The sequence below is a fragment of the Patagioenas fasciata genome, chromosome 2 (assembly GCF_037038585.1).
Source record: "Patagioenas fasciata isolate bPatFas1 chromosome 2, bPatFas1.hap1, whole genome shotgun sequence".
NCBI classification, from domain to species: domain Eukaryota; kingdom Metazoa; phylum Chordata; class Aves; order Columbiformes; family Columbidae; genus Patagioenas; species Patagioenas fasciata.
Genome location: NC_092521.1, coordinates 82,993,565 through 83,021,248, shown reverse-complemented (window position 1 = coordinate 83,021,248; position 27,684 = coordinate 82,993,565). Strand labels below are relative to the sequence as shown.

Below are 27,684 nucleotides of genomic sequence, written 5' to 3'. Positions count from 1 at the left end.
TAACAGTGAGATTCTCATTAGAACTGAAACTAATAATATGTCTAGCTCAATATTAACTAACCTCAGAAATGATACACCAGACAGGAATGCCCCTGAGAAGAGTGACAGTTACCGTCTTTCACATTTGTAGTGTTTATCACTCTTTTTCTTTGGAAAACTTAAATAGAAAATTTTAGTAATATCAATAGTTCTCAATACTGGGAGGGAAATCAATGTTAAGTTCTGCCAATATAAAGATCAAACTTACTTATTGTTAGTCTCAATGCCTGATTTTAGGAGCTATGGATTATGTTCACAAAACTTGAAGAAAGCGGGTGATCAACAGTCTGTATAGGTACAAGTGTAAAAAGTTAAATATCAGTATCTGAGAGCAAATCTGAAAACTGAAAAATACTTTCACAACTTTACTTTGATCCTTGGAAGTACAACAGTGGAACTGGTGTTTGACTTGCTTAAGCTCACAGCTCTTCTGTGCAGGATAGTGAAAGTGCTGTGGGTGCCTCACCCTTCCATTCAAATATTACATGCAAAAGGGAATATACCACAGATACACTGATAGCCAAAAATTTTTCCAACTAGCTTGCTTGCAATTGTAGTCAAATCTACATACAAAACCTTTTTTTTTTTTTTTAATACCAGTAGTCCAAAATACACAACAAAATTAATACTGTCTTTAAAATGGTTACGCAAGAACTTACTAGCACCTACTCCTGTTCCTTGGTGTTAAGCCCACTCTCTCCATGTCCCCCTGTGCCCTGATATTGAGAGTTTCAGGCTTCCTGGAACAGAGTGCATATCAGCATGAGATGCTGCAGCATGTCATCAGCACCTGGGAAATGTTGGATGCTGGTGGGGAGTGCTATTTATTCCTTAGTCTGAGGGTCTGTGAGGGGTTATTTTTATAATGGAGGGATAACATTTGAATCTCCTGAAAGGTTTCTGAATGATCCACATTGAATATTTCTAGGTGTAAGCATCTATTCACAAAGAAAAGCATTAAAAAGTCCAAAAGGACTGTGAGAGGTAATGCCTATGGCACTCACAGGTTGTGCATGTATTCCATAATCTTTAAAAGTTTATGTTGTTATTGAGCACTTGTTCCTGTTGTACTTGCTGACAGAGAATATGTTTGTTGAAACTCATTATTTGGAGCTGACCTTACAAAACCAAGCTTTCATATTTAGGGCCAATGGTTAGCTCTTATTTATGAGATACAAACTTCATATGTTTTACTAGTTGTAGAATGGTGAAATGAACTCTTAAATAATTGCATAACATATTAACTAGGAGTTTGAAAAGACTTTTCATAATTATGAAATTTCTAGAAACGTTCACTTTAAACTTAAACCAGCTCTTTCTGAGTCTCTTAATGCAGTTTCAGCTAGTCTAAACATTTGAGTTATAAGAACTCTTGAAGAAGTGACTCAAAGAAGAAAACATATTTCTCTTTTTTATTTACCCCCTCCCCATATTTATTCTTCAAATTAAAACTGCCCTCTTTAGTTCTTTTGATGGTAGTCACTTGAAAATTTAGAAGTAGAACACAAAGAGAGGTGGTTTACACTTCTGTTCTTAAAAGTAGCTTCTTTGCGTCTTGGGTATTGCAGAGGTCATCACAACTGATGATTTTACTTGTAAGGTTTGCCATACATTGTAAATTTAGTTTTTTTTTTTTTTTTTTTTTCCTAAAACCTTGTCATCTGAAATAAAAGAATAGATTAATATCAGGTTTCATTTAAGAAGCACATTCTTTTAATGTCTATAGTTGAGGAGAAAAGTTTGAAAATATGTTCTGTGCTGGAGAACTGTAAAGACAGTCTGAGAATAAAAAGCTTTCACTCTTCCTCTTTCTTAAAAATATGGTTTCTGAACATTCAAGCTATACAAATTTCCTGGTCTGGAATTTCCTTATTGTAGTATCTGTGCAAGCGTATACTGGTGCTGTCTCTTTTATATAACTAGTGGGTGAAATATCTTCATACTTGGAAAGTATTCGTTTTCTTCATGGTGTATTTTCTTCTGCCTTGTGACTGCAATTGTACTAAAATATTGAAAACAAACCTACCTTTTAAAATATCAGTATGTATTTTTCATTAGCAATGAATATTAGTGTTTAATATATTCTTGTTATAACAGGGATGTCAAACTCATTTTCACATAAATGTAGGAGTAGTTACACTTATACAGTCCTAAAATGACATTTGGCACTTTGAAGGCAACTGTGAGGCTGATGTGGCCCCCAGTGAAAATGAGTTTGACACCCCCGTGTTGTAAGTAATTTTATACCAGCTTTAAATATCTATTTTAATACTGATGAAGATCAGGTGAATTTACCTTGCAACTCCTGCTTCAGTAGCAGTATCTGTGGAGTTGGATTGTGCCGTGTTGTTGTAGGATACAAATGAAAAATTTACTTTTCTATGCCAATGGCTTTCATCAAATGCTGATTTCTACTCAACATATATATTTTTGACGAGGTTCAAACTAGTCAGAATCTTGGAATATATTTTTCTGCACCTTTTCTTTAAAATAAATGCACTGAAAATACCAAAAGGCTGATATCTGAGGTTTAATAAAACACCAACAAGAGCAAAGTGTAGCTTTTCATACAAATTAAAATTCAACTTGTAACATATGGAAATGAAAGGAACTGGAATCAGTGCCTCCCTGCTCATTCTGCCTTTGCAGAGCGGTGTTTTTTCCCTGTGACCTTGCTTTCCAAGTGATTTCCAGTTACATCCTTAGTTGCAGCAAATTTCACACATCTACCCTTAGATCCTTAGGAGAATCACTGTTTGCCATCTCTGAAAACTTGGCAGTACGTCTGTTCCCTGTATTTTCACAGGAGTCTCCTGGTATGTGCCTTTTCTGCAAGTTCTTTCCGTGCTGTGTTGTTGTTTCTTCCTGTCTTACCTTGCATTCCAGAAAGCTTTCCCCAGCTTGCCTGCTCTCAAGGTCATCTCTCAATCCATCCACTGAGTTCCTCCTAACATGACACATAAGTTCAACAATTCTTGTCGTGTATTTGTATCCTTTCAAACAAAATTGATTGTGCACTAGATTATGAATAACCAGAAAAAAATTCCTTATCTTTCACAACATATAAAATAGGCAACAGAGAAACAAGTTAAAAGACTTTGTATCATCACTTCCAGAAGTTCCTGGAGTGCTTTGGATCAGTTTACTTTATAACAATGTTACTTTTAAGTGATTTGTCCTACCTTACTCCTTCTGGTGGGCTTCCCAGGTAGGAAGTGTGCAGTTATATCCCGCGTGAACATCCTTTCAGACAAGATGAAATGCTAAGGGAAACATGAGGCAATACTGTTACAGGAGAAAGCATTTAGGCTGACATTTTTGTGTTTGTTAGACAGATCCCCTTTCACCTTTGTGGTGGGTTTTTTGTGTGTGTGTGTGGTTTGTGTTTTTTGTTTGTTGTTGTTTGTTTGTTTGTTTTGGTTGGTTGTTGTTTGCTTATGTTTTGTTGTTGTTGCTTTTTCCTAAAATGAAGATGATAAATGCTTTGGGTTCATAGGATACCGTATATATTTTGCTCTACAAAACTTGTTTTAACAATAGTTTCATTGTAAAAAACCTGCATGTCCTGTGAAAGTAGTTATGGTCCTAGGCAGTGATCAGAGTTCAGTCCTTTCCTTCAGAAGAGAATATGGTAACTGGCAAGGTTTTTCTAGTCTGTCTATATGAAAGTTTCTTATTTGTTTCTGAATTTCCATAAATCTCACCTGCGTGTTGGAAGAGGGAAAACGTGTTTATCCATTGTTAGGCTCTCAGCCTGAGATACATTTAGATGCTGTGTGTCTTGTATGTATTTGGGACAAATAAACGTGGTCCCCAAGACAACTTAAACTGTTCCATTAGTAAGGTTTTAGGCCTCTGCTTAAATAGTTTGGGTAGAAAGCAGTGTTGGAAGGACAGTGAGGACAGAGTTGTGCAGGACATCTTCAGCTGCCGTAGTGCTCACTTTGCCAGTTGCAACATTGCTATTGAGCATCAGTACAGCTGGACCACAGGAGATTAACCTTTTTACCTAGGGGCATTGCTATAAGCAAAGCTAGTTAGTGTGGACATAATACATAAGCACTACCATATATATGAACACTGATTTTGCTAATGCCATTGCGACATTAGCAAAGCAAAAGTGAGGTGCTTGAATAAACAGACCGACCCAGACAGTGATACAAAGACCCAGGATACTACATGCAAGCTGGTAACTCTCCTGTGACTAGCACTAAAGCCAAACTTGCTTTCTAAGAGGTATCCTATCCCCATATGCACAGCCTAAGCATTGCTTTAAATTAACAGGTCTGATGAAGTCAGAGATCCAAGGCAGGAAAAAGTATACACTTTGCTCTTCTCTCAGAGTTATTAATATAAGAGTTACTACAGGGGGAAATTTAAGGAAAAAAAAAAAGACAAAAACAAAAACAAACCAAAACACGACATCTCCCCAAACCAAGATGAAATTAGTCTTTGTTGATGTCAGGGTTGGTTTGTTTGTTTGTTTGTTTTCTTTTTAATATTCTTGTGAGGCTAATTACACAAATCTTCAGATGCAGTTTTTTAATATTTAGCTCAGCTCCAAATTCAGTAGACTGAATAAAAACTCTGATGAAGTGTAGTTGTATTAAATAAGCTTTAAAGTTCTGTTGTTGCTGCATATTGTTTGTAATGTTTAGAGATATTTACAAAAATGCATGCAGAGAAAATAAGAGCTTGGAAATCCAGTGAGGTATGTGATTGCATGAGAAAAATGAACGTGTAAATGGAGATTTGATTAGTGCAAAATTCTATTATGGATAAATATTTTGTTTCTAATTTCTAGATGGCTGCCTAGAGTTATACTGAAATACTTGCATGCTTAGATGTCTTTACTGTGTTTTTTTCATGGAGACTATATAGTACAGAGGTGTACATATAATTGAGTCCCCGAATATAAGGCTCTACAAAGCTGATTAAGACTTTAGGGCATGACAGAATATAGGTTTCTTAAGGTTCAAGGACTTGAAACTAAATTCCCTTGCTAGGTGAAATACTCCTCTTCTAAGTAATTATTTTTCCTTCATGAACTTGTGAATAGCAGTTAGAAAGTTAACTAGGTCTTACTACTATGGAAATCACACCCTTCAGGATGATCCTAATTAAGTTACATAGAGAATTGCTGGTAAATATTGTCAGGAGCAGAACCAAATCAGCACAGCGCTATGACATTAAAGGAGTACCATCAATTGGATGCATATGTAGACTTTCTTACATTGTGAACAGTAAGATCTTGCAGAAAAGACTAAAACCGTGATTTTTCTTAAAAAAAATCTGAAATGAGCTAGTGTCTTTTAGTCTGTCCAGGTTTTCAAAGCTAATTTGTAGTGCCAAATCCAGTTTAGGAAAGAAAAAACATATTTCAAGAGTATGTTAAACCTTGATGTTGTATATTACTCGGGTGTCATGGTTTAACCTGAGAAAGCAATCACAACCATGATAGCCACTTGCACACTTCCTTTCTTAAAGAGACAATCAAAAGTGAAGGGAGAAACTTGTGAATTGAGAGAAACACAGTTTGATAAAATTAAAAAAAAAAAAATAATAATCTAATATACTACTTCAAATATATATAAGATGGGATATAGAATATAAAATAAAAGATACTCAATGCAATTCCTCACAAGCTCCATCCACACCAAGCAGCCAGTCCTGCAGACCACCTTGGTTCTGAACAGCTGATTCTGGGGGAGGAGAAGAAAAAGGCAGCAAGGCCCAGAAGCCTCTGCACAATGGCAGGATGGCAAAAGGCTAATCTAAAACAAATCCTGAATGGAACTCAAAACAGAACAAAAGCAGAATGGGTCTCCCTGGGTGGAAAACTTGACTCTTCTTAAATATAACGCATGATTCTAATGGCATAGAATTTTATAATTGATAAGTTTGGACGTCAGTCAAGGTCTGCTCCATCCATGCCCCTTTCAAGCTGCCTCACACCTAGAGACAGAGAGCCCAAAAAGACCTTGGTTGCCAGACAACAACTAAGACAGTAGTAAGTTCATACATTTTCTCTGTTCCAGCTCAAAGAAACTGGAAAATTACTTGGAAAAAAAAAAAAAAAATATTAACTCTGTCCTGGGATGTTACCTTGGGAACAAGAAGATAAATCCAAACAATGACTGTGCTAGCTAAGAGAAATAAAAGTTTCGAAGTGCCTGAAGAAAATTTACCTTGCTTTCAGTCAAACCAGCACCCAGGAAAGTGTACAAAGGCAGGAAATTCAAGCCACACTGTATGAGACTCTTGCTGTAAATGTGTAGTATACATGTTACAGCTGTCTACCCTTGAAGAGCTGCAGCCATGGATTACTTTTATTTTCAGATTCAGGGACAGAAAATTTGTACATTTTTATTTTAAATTTCCTATGAGACTCATTCTCCATTGGTTGCTGTGGTTCCTGCTATAGTAGGTGCTATAAGACCACTCAAGGGTTAGTTTCCTCTAAGGTTAAATCTCCTTAAGGTACACACGGGATTTCCTCATCCTCTTGTACTGTGCACAGAATACACCCAAGTCCTTGAGTGAAAGAAATCCCATTAATTTGTTCACTTTTTCCAGAGGGAGGAGCAACTCAGTAGCAACCCAGTCAGCTCCATATGTGGGCTATGGTGACTGTATCTCCTTCAGAAGTCCACTGGGGCTTTGTTTGAGCAGGGCCAGGAAAGTTAGCAGATCCTCTAGCGTTAACAAGCCAAGTGGCTTCTGCTAAATTTGCTGAGGATACAATTTACTTCCAGTTTTCCAAGGTGGGCCAACACAGCTTAAATATAATTTTGGCGTGCCTCTTTGAATCTGGAGGTGGATCAGACTGTTGTTTGCAGTGCTTATCTCTGTTCAGCTGTGTCTTCCCTGGGACTCCTTGTGGGTGTTGCAATTGTTAGCTTGATCTTGTAGAAAGAACAATTCCATGAGAACTTACTACTTTTTTTTTAGTGGTTAAAGTGTTGTTTAGTGGTTGCTGATGTAGATTTGAAGGCTGAATGAAGTGAATGGCAACAGGTGTAGCCCTGTGTCTTCTGCCTTGGCATGTGACCAGAAACACATTTGTTTTACTGTTTGATTACAGTCTTCTAAATCCCTCTGATAAACCTCAACTTTAATTTACTTTTTTTTTTTTTCTTTCCCCAAATTAAAGTTTTTGGCAGTTGTCTTTGATTGTGATAAACTTTTTGTAATAATTCTGAGGAAACATCCAAGCACTCATTCAGTCAGAGTGTTTTTTTCCAGACAGGGCACTCGACAATGAACTTTCATTCATGTCTTTGACCACAAGAAGAGACACTCAATATCTTAAATCTTACTACTGCTGTTCTACAGATGCATGAGGGATTCTTTGCATGCATCCAATGCAAGTTGGATTCTTCTGTTTACTAATTTCAGCAAAACTCTTCCCAAGAATCTGACTCAAGCAGAATGGAGTTGTTCAAGGCAGCTTGATGTGTTTTCTTGCAAGTCTTGAAGCAGAGGAAGAGCTACACTTGTGGATGTAGTAGTTCCTGGGAACTTAAACACCCAGCTGTATTATTGTGTATCAGCTTTTAATTTATTGAGGAGTACGTAGAGACTGATTTTTGCTGAAATTCTACCAGAAAACTGAGTGTGTTTTTTAGTTTCTGTTGTCTTACTTTACTCAAGGACCCGGGTTCATTTGGTGCACAGTGCAGGAGGATGAAGAAATCCAGTAGGTGGCACAAGTACACAAGGGATTTTTACAATCCTTTTCTTATTGGAGTTCTTTCATGTTTGATTCATTTCAAGGATTGTAATTCAAATTTAGTCCAGATTGTCAAAGTGCTCCTACTCCTTTATGCATATATATCTCAAAATTTTATCTTAATTGGGTGTGTGTCTCTGTTTGATTTATTTTATGCTCTTCTGCTTCTCCTTTCATACCAGTTGGATTCTGTGACAGATCAGAGAGAAAACCAAAATATTTTCTGTCCATGTTAATAAAGGGAACTTCTCAGTACATCCCTCGAGAGCAGTGGCAGTTAATTCTCTCGCACGTTGTCACAACTAGGATCATAAAGTAAACAAATGTTTTTTGTCTAAAGAGGCAATTGTCTTTCATGTAGAAGAAGTTTTATCTTAACTCTCCATTCTGCATCTTTATTTTCTAGATTACTTGGTGATTTATTTTAAAATTATCTGATTTTCACTTTCTTTACTATACTATGAAACTTACTACTACAATTTTCAGGTTACAGTTCCCAATTTGTATGAAAGCAGGAAGTTATTCCTTTTGAACACTCAATAAACTGCTGTCCTTAATGAGAGCAAAACATCTAGAAGTTTCATCTGTGTGTATGTCATGTGAGGCTCACTTGAGATTTTAAGAATCGTGAGGAGGCTTTCATGTTTACTGTCGTTCAGTCTGTTATAACAAAATGTCTACATTTTGAATCCATATTTTTTCCCATTCTCTTCCTTACTAGTTTCCCTGACAAGACTATTTTGTTTTCTACTAAAATACAAGGAAGCACACAGTGAAGAGTTTGGGTGGAGTGAGCACAGACATAACACTTATTAATTACGAAGGTCAGAAAAAAAGCTATAGTGTCTTATTGCAGATATACAGTCAAGGCATATTGATTGTCTACTGATTTTTGCATTTCTGTTATTTGTATAATTATCTGCATTTTTCTATAATCAGCCAAGTTAGAAAAAAAATAATTATTTTCATAGTAGTATGTGACTGAAAAATCTTGAGAGTCTAATAAAATGCACTGGAAAAAAAGAACAGTGCACTTTCAAGTTACTGTGTGTCTACAATGTAAATGCATTGTATTTACATTATCCAGGTCTACTTGCTTCAGAAGCTTCTTAGTCTTGGAGCATGTTATTACTTCTCATTCTTCTTGCCAAGAGACATTTAGATGTGGTAGTCATATTTCATCATTTTAGGTAAGGAAAGAGAGCCAATCTGGTTTTATGAAAGTCACTGTGAGAGAAAATAAATGTAAGAAGGTCACTGAAGAGCTGTCATGGAGCTAGTCTTTAAACTTTTCTTCAAAGAAATTGTATCATATGGATAAACTTCATGGACTCCTGTTGTGATGAGAAAGCTTCAGAGATAAAACTGTATGTGATTTGTGCTGTCCCCTTGGAGCAGCAAAGGCATGAGCACTGGTCCGTCTAATCACAGTATCGGGCTTATAAAAATATGGTGGCAAAACAGATCCCAATCTCAAGTATCATGTTGTTTGGCTTGTAAAATTGTGAAGGCAGCTATCATACTGCTTTTAATTTACTCCCTTGGCCTGTAACTGTGATAGCTTCTGTAACACTGTGTCAGTAATGCTTTCCTTCAGAATACCAATGTGGGATTCCACTGTGATGGCTGCAATGGCTGCTGCTTTTTTCTTTTCTCTTTTGCATGTGAAAGTCAAGAGAGAGTTCCTTGGACAAGCATATCTGAAATCTTAATTTTTATATTTTGCATTACGAGACGAATGCTCCTTCTGTGTTTTTTTTTTTTTTTTTGGAAGCAATGTAGCTCCTTGAGTAAGAAGAAACTACCTCCTGATGATCTAAGAACCACATTAACAGGTTCTAACCTTCAAGATTGTTTCCTTGCTACTTTTGCTTTTAAATAAGAGTCATACAGGTGACTATAATAATTTTTGTGCATAAGTTTTATTTGCTTTAAACTTATAACAAAATCCTAATTAAAACAAGGCAAGAGAGCTAGATGATCTGTGCACTAGCAGTTATATTCCTATTTCACAAAAATAAAACAATTTAATAGCATCTAATAATTTTAATTTCTTCCATGACACTGTGACACTTCCTCAAATTATTCCATAACTCAAGTAATACAAAAAATGAAGCATCTCTATACCCATTAACTTTTTTTTTTTTTTTTTTTGAAGGGGGGCAGGTTCGAAATACACTTATTTGAAAAAAAAATAAAAACATTCAGAAGCTAAGTTGTGGAGCAACAAAAAATCAATGTATCGATGTTTTGATCTAATGTTAGGATTTTAAATATGTTCTTTAATATATCTTCTGGAAGTTTTCTTACCACAATGAAGAGCTCTAATTCGAAACTACTCTTACAAGGGTGATTTTGTCCTTTCAGTGTTTTCTATGCTCGAAGATAAAAAAACTACTACAGAAAACTTCTGTAAACTAAACCTTGTTATACTGATCACTTTCATAACAAATGCATGTAAAATTTTTAGGTTACTGTTTAAATATGTTCAAAGTCATTTTTCATGCCATTCTTACCATGGGTCCCAAAATTACTTGTTTTTTGCCAAGAGAATGTGCAAGAAAAACACATCCATTATTCGTCTTCCTTGACCCTTTAGGAATAATTAGGTAATAACTTGGGTTTTTTTCTTTTATTTTGTTGTTTGTTTTTTTTTTTTTTTTTAATTACAGACTCCAAGACAGTGTTTTCACCAGTCACTGACAGATCTTTCAGGGAAAGCTTTTCCTGACACAAGGATTAATTACTACTAACTTACCTGTTAACCCTTCCAAAATTTCATTTCATGTTGTGAGAGAACAGTGGTATTGAGTGTTAGACAGTTCTCCCTGTCACAATATAACAACCCACCTGGCAGTGCAGCTGCACAAAGCTTTCGCAATTTCGCAAAAAATCTTATTTGCAGCTTGTCACCTTTTTTTTTTTCATTTTTTTGGTCTTCCTTAATGCTGATGTTAGAAACATTTCAAATCTTCATTTTCCAGCCCTTCTGTTGTGCATGTTTCTGTAACACATTGATACTTTCTGACGGTGCCAAGATAGCACTATAGTCCTAGAGAACTAGGGTTTTTTGAGGCAGTCTTCTGCATGTCATCTTACAGGTGGGGGCCAGAACCAACTTGAATAGTAAGATGTTAATATTAAGAAATGCCAACCAAATTTTTACAGATAGTAGCACTTGTCCTTAAGCTAATGTGTGCCTGAACTGTATGTTGTATGTAAACAGAGGATTTTGAAGTTGAAATATTTAGTCATCAGTAGGACAGACTGGGTTACCAGCTTCATTTATATCTGAGGAAATGCCTGTCAAATAAAATATTTTGTAGTATTTTCGGGTTTTACTGAATTTTATCAACTAACTTTGCAAATCAATAATGAATAAAATGAATGAGTTCTCTCAAGAATTGTCATATCCGTTTGCTGACAAAAGTAATGCTAAGATTGCAACTGTCATCAGTTTATGGTGTCCTTGTCTCTGTACAAACAAACTAGCTCAAACTAATGTTAGCCCAGGATTGCTGAGTGTAGAAGTCTTTGCTCTTTCCTTTCCTTTCTGCCCAAGACTAGTAGCTGCCCAAGGAGCAGTCTGGTGACTGAGAGCCCTCCTGGAGTGCCTGAATGTTGTACTCAGTGATCCTTGTGGGTCCCTTCCAACTCAGGACATTCTGTGTTTCTATGAACGTTGCTGGCCAGGCATGACCGCAGTATGGTGGAAGCACCATCCTCTCCCACCAGTTTCAGCTCTCACTGACCACTCTGTTATATCAGTTTCCTTCAGCACAATGACAGAGGCTTCAACTAGTCTTAGGACTGGCTTTAACCAGTCTTACTAATATCCTGGCTCTGAACTATAACAGGAGAAAAAAATGGTTAAAAATAATCAGAGTTAAATGGAAAAGATTTATTGTAACCAAATTAAATCTACTAATTTTGAGTAGTCTTCTAGTAGAAGGCTATCACTTTCTTGTGGCATGTGAGGTTTGTAAAATGCCAAGAAAAACTCATTGTATAAAGTGACAATGTCACAATGCACTTCTAAAATTCCCTTCTATAAATATAACTGAAAGGACTAAAAAAAAAAAAAAAAAAAAAAAAAAAAAATTTAAAAAAAAAAAATCCGGGTCATTTCCACAAGTTTTGTGGCTTTAGAGTAGACTTTTGTTCCTTCAAGTTATAATAAAATGAAGATACATGTTTTTTGAGATAGGATTGTGTTGGGGATTTTGTTTGTTTCCCAAAACTGATCTCATATAGTATGGATCATAGACATGAGTGACTTTCTATCTTTTCCCATCACTCGTAATAGGAAATTATGATACACTAACAATACATTGGGACAAAATTACCATGTTTAGGTTGAAATATAGCCCACTGATTTTTTTTTTTTTCCTCCGTAATTGTGAAGTGGCTGAAGTTTGTATTTAGCAGACATCAGGACTTTTAGGACTTCCAGTAAGTTTATCAACAGGATGCTCAATAGGATAAGCAGACTTGATGGACAACTGCCACATTATGACACGAGTATGTAATTTTGGCTACTTAAGATCAAACTTTGGTCATACTGATGGATCTAACTAATCTTTAATGCTGAGAAGATTTATAGTGAAATAGGCATCAATAAAATGAGCAGGTGTTGCTTTTTTGTTAGCATGTGAAACAGAAGGTGTGCATGCATGTTCTGCAGTTAGAATACTACGAAAGTTGCTTATTCATGCACTAAGCACAAGATGGAAAGACTGACAGCTTAACTGAAGAAAACCAGAATTTATACTTACACTGCAATTAAAGTTATTAGAGAAAAAGTACAAACTAATACCTTGGAATCACTTGAAGTTGTCAAGAAGGAGCCTCAAGATCAGGTGTTTGAGGACTCCCAATCAACAAAGATGGAGCAGTTGCCCTACAGGCCAGTCATGTGGTTACCTGTAGCATAAGTTGTGTAGGGTTTGCACATATTCCATTACACATCCCTCTGATGTAGAAGTTAGGGTCACTCCTAGCTCCTAACCAGGAATAACAGCTAGAAATTCAGATGGAGTTCCCAGATAATTAACAGTTACCGGTAGGTAACATGGTTGTCCAAAACACATCCATTACTGGCTCATGGTATGTTCTCCATCATTAGTGAATGATGGAGTCAGTTGCCAGTCTCTGTGTCAAAGGTGCGTTGGTGTTGCTCCCAATGGGAGTGAGAAGTTTGATTTGACAGAGCAAAATAGATCATTGTGCAGAGGAGAGGAAGGAGACAGAAATAGTGTTATTCTTCAGTTCTTTGTTCTATCTCAGTCCCATACTCCTGAAGAGGAACATTAAAGGGCTATCATCTCTTTCCCCTATCAAGGATGCTGTGAGCATTGCTAATGGGTGCATCGCTCAGAATCAAGAGCAAACTTGGGTCGGTAGCTACGTTTTAACAGAACTGCAAGACGTGCCTAGTGTCTCATTAAACACTTCAGTTTGACTTCTTGGCCTTAGACAATGCTTTTACTGGCAGTGATGCTTGCTTCAGTGAACTAAGAAAACACAGAGAAGAGCGTGATTTGCTTTGTTTGTTTGTTCTACTGTTCCAGCTGGATTAAGCTAAATTATTCTCATCTCAGTGATTTGCTGCACACATAAAAGGACTGTGCTTCTTACTCCAGTGAGAAACAAGAACATTAACTCTGCTCCAGAATGTCTCATTTTTGTAATTTTTTTCCCCCTTATGCATAGTATGTGCCTGCACAGTTAAGTGAATCATAAAGTTTTCATGCTCTGCAGTGGATATATTCGAATGTAAAACTACTGCTATGCTTGTCATGGAATTGTAATAGGACACAGCACTTACCACAGCTGTGGACTTTTTCCCAACCATCTGAATCCCCAGGTGTGCCCTTGAATTGACAATAACAAGGTGATGTGCTACTATTATACCTTTACTGTATTTTATAATCTCACTCTCAGGGAAAATTTCGTAGGAAGGAATTAATATAGATAGCTGCTCTTAACTTTTTCCCAACATTTAGGAATTTCATGTGAAAACATATGAAGCATGAAAACATAGATATTTAGAATGGTAAATTTCAAGCAAGTAATAAGATTTTTCCTAGATCAGATTAATAAAAATATTCTATAAATCTTCAAGCAAAACTTTTGTGGTTTTGAACATAGTTTCTGGCTGCTTAGTTATTTCTATGTCAGTGTAAATAATAATAGCCTGAAACACTTCACTTGAATTCCACTTTATTTGCAAGAAAGGGGAGAATTAAAAATATGATGTTATTACCTTATGGAGACTTCACACACAGGTGGGATTTCTTTCAGTCTCAAAAAACCCTTCAAGAAACAACTCAGAATTCCATTATCTTAATATGTTTTGGAGCAAAAATAATAGTAATCAAGGCTGAAAGTCATACTATATGGAAATTAGCAGCAGTAAGCCCTTTGTTGCCACAATATTTTTAATATAACTGGAGGAGGAAAACAGACAAAAGGCATCTTAGGTTGCATTTAGGAGTGTACCTATTTTCTTTCTGCTACAACTGAGTAGTTGTGGCTCTTGGCATCACAGTTGAACGGACTTCTGCTGCCACTTTTTCAGATCTCCCAGAGAATATTTGGGCTCCTCCACTTCATGCCACTGCTCAATAACTTCCAAGTTCCATTATCTCTTAGAATAGTTGCATAGGATTTTTATCTTCACAGGTCTCTTTTTTACAGATGTTTTATTTAATGGACTCTAGAACAGAAGAAACTAATTTGAAAGAAATAAGCAGATTTTGGGGCATACTGTTTTAACTTGATTTCTGTTTGCTTAGGCAATGGATGTTTAGATAGGGTTTGTTGTGTTTTTTCTTAATATTAATAACTAATATTGCTAATGATACAGTAAACCTGTTTTTTAACTATTCAAGTTGCATGTTTATTGTTGTCACATCACACTTGTATGAATCTTGCATTTGGTGGGTGTGGAGAGAACTCTTTTTAGTGATATACTATTTTCCTGGTGGGATGGAGGAAGAATTAGCCCCTTTCCTTTCCTTTCCTTTCCTTTCCTTTCCTTTCCTTTCCTTTCCTTTCCTTTCCTTTCCTTTCCTTTCCTTTCCTTTCCTTTCCTTTCCTTTCCTTTCCTTTCCTTTCCTTTCCTTTCCTTTCCTTTCCTTTCCTTTCCTTTCCTTCTTTTTTTCTTTTCTTTTTTTCCTTTTTTTTTTTTTTCTCACAAATGTACGTATTCATCCACAATCTGCCAAGGAAGGAATATAGAAACATGTTAACTAATAGACCACTGTCCTTCCTGAAGTTGTCATTCCTGCCCTCAAGTTTAAGAAGGGTTTGCATTTCTGAGATTAGATATAGGTGTTGCATCTGCAGAGATTTGTTCCTTCCTTACTTACATCAGCCAACTTTTGGAAGGATTTAGGCATAACCATAGAACTTCAATGTACAGCAGGCAGTTTCTTTTTTCATTAGGTATACCTGTTCATACTTGCACATGATACTACATATTACAAACATGTTTATTGCTTATATATGTTTGGTTTAGCTTTTGTTTGTAGATCATAGCATTTTTACTTTATGTTAAATTACAATAAGACTTGAACCTCATAGACCACATTGTGAATTGCTGATACTCAAAAAGGTAGATTTTGCTTGTGAACGTGGGATTTTAAGCTATGAAAGTTAGTGATGCACTTTTTTCTTTTAAATGATGAAACTTCAAGACTGTAGAACTGCCAATATTAGTTGTTAAAATGTGAAATCTTTTGAGATACCCTTTCTTATATTCTTTATATTTATGGTTTCCTAATTTTTAGCAGAAAATTCGGTATTTTAAAACTTACAGATCACAATATTGAGTATTTATGCTTGCTATTTTTATCTCCTCTGGTCAGTGAACACAGTAGTTTCTTCACAGCTAACCATTACGATGTTAGAAAATTTGCTTTTCCTGAGATGGTCCAACCAAGCAAAAGACTGATTCCTTTGAGAATCTATAGCTTCTTCAATGGAAAGTTCGAGCTCTAAACACAGTATCATTTTGAAATATTATATGTCAACTAGAAATTGTTAAAACCTTGTATTAATCATCTTTTGATGAGGTAACAGCACAATATAATTACCATGCGACACTACAGTCAGTATCCAGTTAAGAACACCAGAAGGTTACCAGGTTGTTTCTGGTGACTTTGTTACCACATCTCCAGAAATAGCTTCAGAAATAAACTTAACAAAATATTGTACTCCGAAGTTCTACTTGCCAAGAGCAACCACATTAAAAAAAATAAGCTGCAGTGTCAGGGAAAGCCTTACAAAACAAAACTGAGGCCTAGCATCCCCAGGAACAGACATAACCAATGAAGCTGTGCATGTAATAGCAGAATAAAACAGTTTTAACACTGTCATTACATATGGAAGTGTGAGAACAGTTCTCACTGCAGAGGTGAGAGAAAAATATTTTAAACTGATTACAAGATACAACTGGCAACCAAATGCTTTACGAGGTGGTTTAATTTTATTTCTTCTATTTTATAATAAATATTCTGGCATTTTTGTGTCCCAATAATACAGAAGTATTCAATGATACATATGTGTCATTGAGAAATGAAATTGTGAATTTCGAAAAGATATTACTTAATGTTATAAACAAATTAATGTATCTGCTATTATTTGCAATTGTACAAAGCCATTGCATAGGAGCCACCATGCTGTTGGTAGAGTTTCTTATTTTTAAGATACGGTAAAAATGTTATAAAATCAAAGAATGATGATTTATCATGATGAACACACTGTCAACGTGTTAGACTCAGCCTCATTCTGACCCTGGACATACCAAGTGTTTACAGCCATACAGTTTACTAATTAATTTCAAGGATGGTATTAGGATTATTTAACTTCCTAGCTATCTACCTCATTCCATGTATCTGTTAGTGTTATAGCAAGTGACTTATTGTAGCTATGAACAATATCAAAAGTTTTTGTTAAAAAATTAATTTTTTCTTGAGCTCAGGTTGTTCTTTTGTCTAACCCACTAACCACTACCCATGGCTATAGCTTTGCTGCATGTTACAGTGCTAAATTAATGTCCAGTACTGAAGTCTAATCCAAGATTTACAAGTAGACAAACTGTATACACACTTTGGAATATTCAGAAAGGTTCAAGTGAATCGATAGGGGAAACCCCTGCTCTCTGATAATGTCGAAGAAATTCTGTGACTTTCGATAAATAAAAATGAAGGTGTTTTCAGAAGAAAACAAGTAATTTTGGTTATCTCAAGCTGAAGACTGATAATAAAATAATCTCAAATACACAGAAGTTTGCAAAATGTAACACGAAGTTCCCACCGTGCAGGTTTTTTAACCTGATCAGAGAGCTTGTTCCTCTACATGAGCACACATGGTATCAGGTTTCAGCTGCTCCACTGAAATGAAATCAGTCTGTTCGGTTATTCATTCAAAGTTCTGTTGAAGAATTCTTAGTCTGGTACAGAATTGCGTTGTCACCCAGTTTTCAAAACGGTGTTTGCTGTTGTTAACATAATAAATATTTGGGTGGAAAGTATTTCTTTGTGCTACATAATGGCCACACTATGAATTCAGCTTGAATTCATTATATTATATTAATAGGGGTAGCAAAAAGCATAGTAATGTTTTACATCTAATGAGAACATATGGTTTCAGTGTTTTGCATTCCTTGTAATGCTCTTCAATCCTTATATAGCCCATGTGCTCAATGAAAATACTGCTAGAGTGAAAGCAGAGGTAACATTCCTTTTTTAGTTTCTTTCAGATTTTTAATATTTTTTTGAGTAAATCAATTAATTACTGAAAGGCAAGGAAAAAAAAAAACATAGTAATGATAAATGTGTTAATGTAAAAGGAAAGTTGTAATAAATATCTGTTATTTAGCAGAAAGAAATTAGACACATGTATGTGCACTCATGAGTGTGTATGGGTAGGTGTGTACAGAGGGAATTCTGAAAGACTAAGGAAATACTGATTTGTTTTTTCGCTTAGACAAATTATGTTCCTACAACCATTAACCAAGTAGACATACGGCATCATTTCACAGAGGAATTTATGTATAGTAAATTCTTCATCAGTTCCCTGTTGTTCCTGAAAAATGTATTCAACACAAGAGTTCTGTGAGGTATTCCAAAAGCAAAATGCTTAAAAATATTTTGAAAGGACATGATGATTTAATCTGGAAAGTAAACTAGATATTTTTGGAAACAATTTTTTTTTTTTTTTTTTTTGGTAGAACTTTAAAAGGAGCATCTCATTTCTCATAAGGCATAATATGCAACTGGAAAGGGGACAAGGAAGACCAAAAACCATCTAAGGAAATAATGACATTCTGCATCCGGAGATAACAATAAAGTACTGGCTGGTATCACAACCCATCCAGAATAATCTTAGATAATCCTGTCACTCTTACCCTTGCACTAAATGACATCTTTATGGGGGAGGGAGATTAAGACAGACAGGCCAGGAGTTTAGGAGATGATATTCAGAAGGCCAAATATGGATTGTTTATGTGTATTCCAATGATTCTTTGAAAATACTGAATGTCTAATCAATAAGACTAAAGAGTTTTATATGCCATATCAGGTTCTGGATGTTTGGAATAATATGAATTCCTACCCGAAAATTCAGATGTTTGAGACCATAAAGTAATACTCAGTGTAGTGACAGAGTTTTTGTCTTAATTCCTAAATAAATCTTGAACAGTCAATACTTAATTTTTAAGATACATTTACAGTAGTAATTTTATTATGATTTTCTTTACTCATCTCTGTGAAGAAACAGCTGTAGGATGGAAGTAAATGTCAGAACCAAAGGCTTATTTGATTAAACTATGACAACAACATTAATCTTCAAGAGGAAATCAAAATAATAGAGGGGGTTGGATGGACCAGGAGATTGATAATTGGTTAGAAAGCTTTTGACCTTTGAGCTGGTAGTTCAGATTCATGCCAAGTCGGTAGTGACTGAAAATCATTACTCTCTGATAGCCATGCAATTGCCATGTAAAATGGGTGATTGGTTTCATTCCAGTTCCTAGTGAACTGGTACTCTCATTGCAAAAATAGCTACTCTGATAGTCATGGGTTTAAGGAAGGAAAGAACAAGGAAACTAACTTAATTTTTCCCCCTCAGAAGTAAGAAAGCAAGGGAGCAGAGAAGCTGCAGTTCACAGGCACATTGAAAGCATCATAGCTACCATCAGGGTCTTGTTAAGGCATGAAGAACTCTGGATTCCTGTTTTGTGCATGTGACAAATGTCATTGACATTATTAAAAATGAAAGTTATATGTAACACAACTCTAAACACCTTTATAATGATATTTCTCATTTATAATAAATTGGATGGTTTTCACTATTTTCAGTAGGAAAAAAAAAAGTGGCAATAGAGATCTTATTTTTTTTTTAATCAGTTTACAGTTCACAGAAACCTGCTAAGCAAGTAGTTTATATGAATCTATTTGACCTTACAATTGTGCTTGACCTGCTTCAAGTCAATGGATGATTCATACCTAAATTGAGCTACTAAAGATTTACAACTACTGGTCTATGTCCCATTGTGTTTTTCTCTCCTTAATTGGATGACCTGATGTTAATAATTAATGTCACCTGAAATCAATATAATTTAATCCTGTATGAAATAATTTAGCTTGCCGGCAATCTCAAGAACCACAGAGAGTCATATTAAAATGATGGAGGATTACATTTGCCCTCTTCTTTCTCTTCTGAATAAAACTTGGTTACATTTGCCATTTCCCTCACCATCCATTTCCTTTCATTCTTTTTACCTGTGAAGAATGTGGCTATGTTGCCCACACAGACACGCTTCCAGAATTTTTATATAGTTTGCCTGTATTTTCAATATATTCTGAGTCCTCCACAAACCAAGAGGATGTTTTATTGCTTCAACACTCTCGTATTGCCATGTCCTTTACCGGGTTTGTGCTTAAATTTATAATGTTTTATCTATTCTTGCCTCTTTCACTATCTTGCTTTTTTTCTAAATGACTTGAAATTTAGAGTTTGACTGACTGCTATGCATTGTCGCTAAAAGGTATTAGGTTCCTTTTCTTTAAAAAAAAAACCACCCTGCCCCATCTGAAATCCACCCAAAATCCGCAGTATTTTAAGTATAACCTCTCTCTCATTGTACTACCCTGCTTCCCCGAGAACATGACCTACCCTAAAAAAGAAAGCCCTAGCATGATTCCTCAGAATTTTTGAGCATACTCGAAACATAACCCATACTCCAAAAATAAGCCCTAGTTACAGTTCATTAAAAGAGTCAATTTAAATTGGGTCCAGGCAGCTATATATGTAAAAAGGTAAACATCTTTCAGAGCAAAAAGTAATATAAGACCCTGTTGTATTTGGGGGGGAAAGAGGGTGTGTAGTTAGTCCATCTAAAAGAGTTATCTAGTGGAGTTTTTGTGTACCTTTTAGTTCTACGGTAGACAAAAGCAGCCAAGTAAAACTCTAGCAATGGTCATATTATCAGAAATTATCTCACTTGAAAAAAGCATTGTTTCAGAGGTTGCTACATTGTTTTCTCCATGAGGAGGAAGCTGTTATAGAAACCCACTGGATTTGTATAGGCTCTTTTTGAATCCTTTCAGATGAGTCTTTGTAAAATGCAAAGTGCTAAAAGAGTGAACAAATACCGTTATTTTATGACATACGCTGTTGGTTGTTTTAGTGTGACTGGTGCACCTTCCCTGGACTGCCAGCAATGACAGGAAACAGCCTCCACCTACTGTAGGCAGAAGAGGTAGGAAAACACAGGGGTGGATGCAAAGAATTACCCTGCAGTGCTGTAGTCTGTGGAAGCGTTATTACTTAATACTACCACAGGAGTCTCAGGCTTCAGAAAGGAGTTAGTGCTGCTTATTTTAATATTGATTTGTGAATAAGTAAACATGAAAGCATTATTAGCTGTACATTGCTGCGTAATTGTGTTTGAGAACATATTTATCAAATAAGCCCAGATAGAAATGTTCTTTACAAAAATAGCTATTATGGTTTTGAAGAGAGGTTAAAAATTATATGGCATTCTTGTTTTTTCAGTGTGTTCGACTGCTGAATTTCTGTAAACACAATAGAACAGTAAAATGTGAAAATAACAATATTGAAAAAAAACAGGGAGAAGTGAGGGATAGAAAAGCCTTTCAGTTTATGATCAAGTCCTTTCTAAATGACCTTGCATGCATTTGACAGGCCCAAATTTGTATCTTGCATGAAAACCTTTTTTTTAATGAAGAATAAATGGTGGTCTAAATGAAACATGGAAAGAAACATTAGTTAGGTGACTACCAGTTAAATGTTATATTTTGAAAAATATCTGTAAGTCAAAGCAAATGATATTTCACCAAATATGCATATTCTGTATCTTTTATTAATTTCTGCAGTTTCATAGATGATAACAATCCCAGCAACTTTAACTTTCTTTTGTAAATGTGTTCAAAAGTTTCTCTGTGAACTCAAATATATTCCAGTGTACTCAAATGACACCATACTTCCCAGTCAGTCTGCTCAGGCTAAATGTTTAATCCAAACTGTATATTATAGTTCTCATGCAGTACTTTCCTTCCATCTATGTGAAGTTGGTATTTGCAGAAAATATTTTTCAAATTTAATCGGTGCAACTGAGAAAATATCAATAAAGTTTACAGAACCTCTCCAGTCGTTATTTGCAATAACAGTCATCGTGATCTCTTTCTTGTTGCTAATGTTTTTGGTAAGAGGTGCCAAGTAATAACTAACTAGGGCTGTACCCTGCATGTTAACAGTATTTTTAAGGAAATGTGAACTTGCAGTGCCAACACAAGAAAGCTGCATTCTTTTTTTTTTTTCTTTGCTTTCCAAACTTTCTAATTTATTTCTACATCAGCAGACTCCAGACTCCTGCAATGTGTGTAGATCTATATGCCTGTGTCAGTTGCTGTTTTTAATTTATATCAGGTATTATCGATCTGTGAAGTGAATATTGTTACAATCAAATCCAATTCAATAACATTAAGAACTAACACTGACAAAGAACAGGTTGGTTTTTTGGTTTGTTTTTGTTTTTTTTTTTAATTTTCTATTAGAAAGGAGCTTCCAAGACAAAAAATGCTTGTATGGTGTTGGAATTGTTCTCTCCTTGGACTGTTTTCTGCGTTTGGCAGTTTCTTCTTTCATTAGGTATACATACTTTTTAAGGCAAGGACCACAATCAAATTCTTAAGAAGAAAAGTGAATGTGTTTGGTTTGGTAACCTTGGACTAAAACATATGATTCAAATCCTACTTGCTTCACCAAGAAGGCTGAAAACAATTCTCCTGTTAAGTAGGTAGGTTTGGTGCTGCTGCAGCCTCCCTTCCAGATATGATAATTTAAAAGGTAGAAGAGGTCACCATGTCCATCTGGTCTGAGGATTTGAGTAGTATCAGCTATCAGAAGTGGAGTCAATCACTCCTACACTAAATTTATACTCAGTGAATAAAATTACTTGGGCATAACAAGGTTGTGGTTGAATGGTAGCAATAATTTTAAACGTAAATACAAATAATTATTGACTAAATGTTCCTTCCACTAAAATTAAAGGAAATGCTGTGATTTGTTTGTTTGGTTGGTTGGTTGGTTGTTTTGGTTGTTGTTTGTTTTTGGTGTTTTTTTTTTTTTGTTTGTTTGGTTGGTTGGTTGTGGTTTTTTTTGGTTTTTTTTTTGTTTTTTTCCCCAATGAAGATATTGTTGCTTCCTAAGGTACTGAAAATGGTTATGTATTAACTTACTGGAGGGGTGAGTGGAAGTACTGGAAAACAAGTTATACATTTATAAATATACAATTTATGTATGTTATAGTGTACTATTAGCTTTTGTTTTAATGTTTACTTCAAGTATGGAGGTTTAGGTTATTAATGTCTGTATAAATGGCTTATTCCCTTTCCATGAATAATTCATCTGCAGTCTCTGTGTTCGTAAATTTCTAAAAGCTTTAATTTAATATAATCTAATGTTTTGGCACAGAGAGGGTATTATATCTCTCTTTAGTAGCCCCTTATCTTGCATAAAAACACTGCCTGGGGTGGGAAGGAATGCAAATAGATACTCACTAGCTTAGCTATTTGTCTTCCCTTGAGTTTTCTCTGCTTTTATAGTTTTATGTCTGGCTGTGATGGCCTCCGTTTCAATATCCCTTCAGTATTAGGTTTGGACTCCCTTGTTTTTTAATTTCCTTTTTGTTTGCCTTCTTATTAATTTCTTTTTCTGTCCATATGCATTCAGAAACTCCAATCGACAAACATCTGAACAAAAAATACCGAAGAACCCCAAGTTTTAGTCCTACTGAAGTAGTAGAAAACACTTCCTAACCTTTTGTATTTATTTCCTCCCCACCCCCTCTGCCAATGATCTAAGTATTAGATGAAAGTTCAAACTTCATTGTGTCTCAGAAACCAGTTCAGGTTGCACTGTTTATGGAACTTGCTCCTGTTTATGAAAAACTAAAAACTAAGACAAAAGAAATATTTCACAACGCAAGGCTTTGAGCAAATCTAATCAGGCAAGAGATAGCAGAGCCATCTGAAACAAAGAGATAAGGAAACAGACAGACCTTGAGTTGTGGGCTCAAAGAAGCCTCCTTCTGTCACGAACCCAGAGATACCCCAAGATTTGCTCAAGTCATGTCCCTTGGATGAACTTTGCTTATTATAATCTCATTATAATGTTAAAAACCATACCTTCAGCAATAAAGCCCCCAGTCTAAGCATAAAGCACTGAGCATACCATCCCTTTAGGTGGAGATGGGCATTGCAAGAACCAAAGGGTGATCAAGCGTAACTGTGAAAGTGCTGGTACCTGTTGCCCAGGATGTATAAATGTTAACTGGATGATAACCAAGGTGTGCTGGCTTTGTGGAGTTACCACCCTACACCCATGAAGACATGAAATAAACAAATATCTTGATTCTGTGTGTTATTTGGCTTTTTGCATACCAGATAAAAGAGACCTGAGATTCATGACAACACTGTGAGTTATAGACTTTTCACTTTTCAGAAAAATTACCATCTTGCCATATACAATACTGATTTATACCATTATGGTAGTGACAGAATTGGCTGCAAAACCATTGTGAAAAGAACAAAACATTATATGTGATGTACGTAACTCATATTATCACTCCTCCATTCTTTTCAAAGAAATCTTTGTGTGTTTATTTTCATGCTGTGATGAATGATCGCTGACACAAAGGAAACCCAGCCAAGGCAATGCATACAAATCAGAGCCATAATATGATGTTCTGCAGTAATGCCTCCTGGCTGTAAAAATCCCACAAGTTTTAAACAGCTATAAGGAACACGAGCGGTTTAATTCTGAATTTTGCTGTGGGGTTCATCAGCTTCAAGGGATATCTGTGTGCTGCTCCTCACCTTACTGTATTTACACATAAGGCATAGAAAAAAATGCTGTGTGGTGATCTATTGTATTTTTGTTTTATGATTTATTTTTTTTTTAATGCTAAGTTGAGTTCCCCGGTAACACATTCTTTTTTTTTTTTTTAACGTTCTTCTGGGAAACAACTGTTGACAATGACAATTCAATTTTGTGTGTTTTTTGCAGACTATAATGATCCAATCAGTTGAGTATTGTGATGAGTGAGGCCAGCTAAACTCTGAACTTCACTTGTGTAAGGTCTTGGAAGATGTGGCACCATATTCACAGGTAGACTTCTTAAAAATTCTGTAGATGTCTCTGTCTTGTCGAAGAAATTTTTAATAATTGCTGTCAACTAAACCTGTTAAACTTACTGGATTCAGTACTTATCTTTCTGTTGTTTTTTTATTTGGTTATTTATGTGTTAAACACAAGTCAGTTTTAGGCCCATGAAAACGGAGAAATCCAGGAATCTAGTATCTTTGCTGCATATCTCAACAAAAATACTTCATGCAATCTAGAGATTACACTAATACTGATCAGTTGATTATTTACAAAAGCCTGTGCTGGATGTTATGTTTTTCAGGCTATTTCAATTTACATGTAGATTGGAGAAAATAAAAGTACCTTTATAGTCTGTTCTGTACCGCTTAAAGGACAGAAACTAATTTTCTCTTTTTCTGTTTTATTTTTGCAGTGCTTTTTTTCTTGTAATTGCAGGGTGTTATTTTTGTGAAATGTTGTATCACTCCAAAGGTATACCCTAGCAGAACCTCTTTCACACAGTAAAAAACAATGTCATAGGCTTCATCATGCTTATTAAGGCAGTATTGTCAACTTCAACTGTTGCTTACGGAATCCACTGTAAACTGGGTTTACTATACTGATCTAATGCTGGGCATGACAAAATAAATCAGAGGCAAGCATGAATTTCATAACTTTGAAGTTAATTTTAGTGTATTTTGAGGTAAAAACCCAAAAGAGTTTGAAACACAGTCTCCAGAAGATTGCAAAGCTTGGTTGAGTTCTTTGGGTAATATATTTTTATTTATTTTTTAGCAAATTTGTCTATGAAGCACTGTGCAATGGAGAAAAAAGTACAGGTAACATGGAATAATTAAATTCAGTAATACTCCATGTATCACAGCTGCTTTGAATATTTGCTGTGAACACTTGCAGGCAGGTGCTGATTGTCCTCTAATGAAATTATACGAAAAAGACAAAAGCTGTGGAGAGTAGTTTAAGGCTGGTTGTGGGTTTGTTTGTTTGTTTTTCCCGAGTAGAAAAATGAAACTGAATCCTGTGTATATTGTGCTTATTAAAGAAAAAAAACAGAACACAAAACTTTTTTTTTTTTTTTTTTTTTATAGTGAGACATTTTACTGCCCAAATTCCATTTTATGCAATCCTTGATTTCAATGGTTAACGTACTTCTATGGTTCCTAATGGAGTTGTGTGGCTGATAAAAAGACAGGCTGTCTTACACGTGGCTGCATTTTGGTAATTCTGTGATATATCTCATGTCAACACTTAAAAACTAGTGATTTCTTTTTGCCACAAAATTCTGATGAAAACTTCAGAGACAAAGTTGGAAGCACCTGGATTCTAGGGTTTTTTTTTATTTGCTCAAGCCTGTTTTTGCTGATTATTCTTTGGGACAAATAACACAATGCAGTTTTCAATTATGTATCTCTTCTTACCAAACTCTGGGCTTCTGACATAGTCAAATGAATTAGGAAATTACATTTGTATCTCGGTGACCCTGGCAAATACATAAAAATATCCTCTCTGATTACAATGCTATCAGCACTTGTTATCATCTTGACTAGGCTCACTGGAATTGTGCTAAAGGGGTTTGGGATGCAACTCTCACTTCTGCTTTGTAAAATGATTTTTTGGATGATATATTGTCATGCGCTTTGCCTTTAAAATGTTTGGTTGGTTGTTTTTTTGACACCTGGATTGTAATTGAAGTTGCATATTGTTTCAGGCCATTCATGTGTACATTATGAAACTGCAAAGAGAGGTAAAATAGAGAGTAAATAATGTGGAATTAATTTCTTAAATTTTATCTGAAACTTGATGAGATTACTGCTTAGTAGAATACCTTCTGAGGACACCCATGTGTCGACAAAGATGAACCTTGGCACGATTCATTGTGACTTGAGGGCATATCTGTTGGTAGGAACAGTGATTCAAAGTCTATGAAGGTGAAGAAGCACAAAGAATGAATGGGACAGAGAGGACAGACTGAGAGGGAAATTCATACTATAGTAAAAAGGTAACTGTATCTCTACTTTGAAAAGCTTTGGCTGGCTGCTCCTTTTTTTTTTTTTTATTTTTATTTTTATTTTTTTATTTTTCCTGGAGATTTGAAATCTTGGACAAGTTACATTAAACTATGACTTGATGTTGATAATGGGTGTTTGTTCTTATTGCATATATTATGAAATAAAGTTTTAAAATTCAAGATTATAAAATTAGGCACATAGTTCAAAATTTATCTTAAAATTTTAAACAGAGTAAGTGATCTAATTCTCAATGTTATGGTATGACGTCCACAACTAACACTATTTTAGATGCACAAATGTACATCTATGCTGTGCACAAGCTCACCTTTTCATGTGGATGAGATAAGCCTACACGAGTTTGATATGTTTATGTTTGTATATGTGTGTGTAAGTGGAGATGTGGAAATCAGGATATTAATGGACATGTAATAGGGAGATATTAAAGCACCAAAAAACTACATATTCACCTCATTCAGAATGGGTTGGGGTGCTTGAAGTGATTGTTTTAGCTACATATATTTATGCTAAGATGAAGAAAATAACCTCTAGATTTGCGAACTTTGAAGAGCTTAATGCACAAAACAAGCATTATGCAGCTGTCTGACCTGTCACTCACAGCCCATTCTGTCCCCTCCTTTTAACTGTGTGTTTTTACAGCTGAACATGTTTGAAAGTGTGCATAGCAAGCAGTAATCCAGGTCATCATAATATCATTCTGACAAAACGACAGTGATAAACAAGAGAAAAAAAACCTTTTGCTGTTATCAAAAAAATACTACAGAAGAGATGAAGAGGCCGCTTGGTTGTGGGACAGCAATCCATAATTTACTTTGCAGATGTCTCTGTAATTTAAGCAGCAGGCAGAACAACCGCAGAGTTGTAGATACTCTGGGGAAAGGATACCCAGAGCCTCGTAAATCATGGTAAGGATTAAAAGCGATGAACATTCATCTTCTTAACCTCATAAAGCAGTATTGCAAAGCCAAGGATTACAACTTACTGTGCATGTAATCTTTGTTCAGGAATAAAGGGTGTCAACTTTTTAAAAGCTTCTCTCAATTGACAGTAGCACCTACCATTTGAAGAGGACAAAAAAACCAACCAAACAAAAAACAATAACAACAACAACAAAAAACACAAAACAAACAAAACAACAATTAAAAAAAACAAACCAAAACAAGCCTGATTTTAAAAGAATTCCTACTATTA

At 35.4% G+C, this 27,684-nt stretch overlaps 1 protein-coding gene across 5 annotated transcripts in view; it reads left to right on the top strand.

Annotated features, from left to right (window-relative positions):
- CDH12 (cadherin 12) overlaps positions 1 to 27,684 on the top strand; it is a 577,123-nt gene that overhangs the window by 147,739 nt on the left and 401,700 nt on the right. For 4 of the 5 annotated variants that reach the window (XM_071804496.1, XM_071804491.1, XM_071804494.1 and 1 more), the window contains 2 exons: positions 24,371 to 24,472; positions 26,370 to 26,465. The gene's annotated coding sequence lies outside the window, so the exon portion shown is untranslated. The remainder of the gene's footprint in view (positions 1 to 24,370; positions 24,473 to 26,369; positions 26,466 to 27,684) is intronic. The other variant, XM_071804493.1, reaches the window with a different exon arrangement.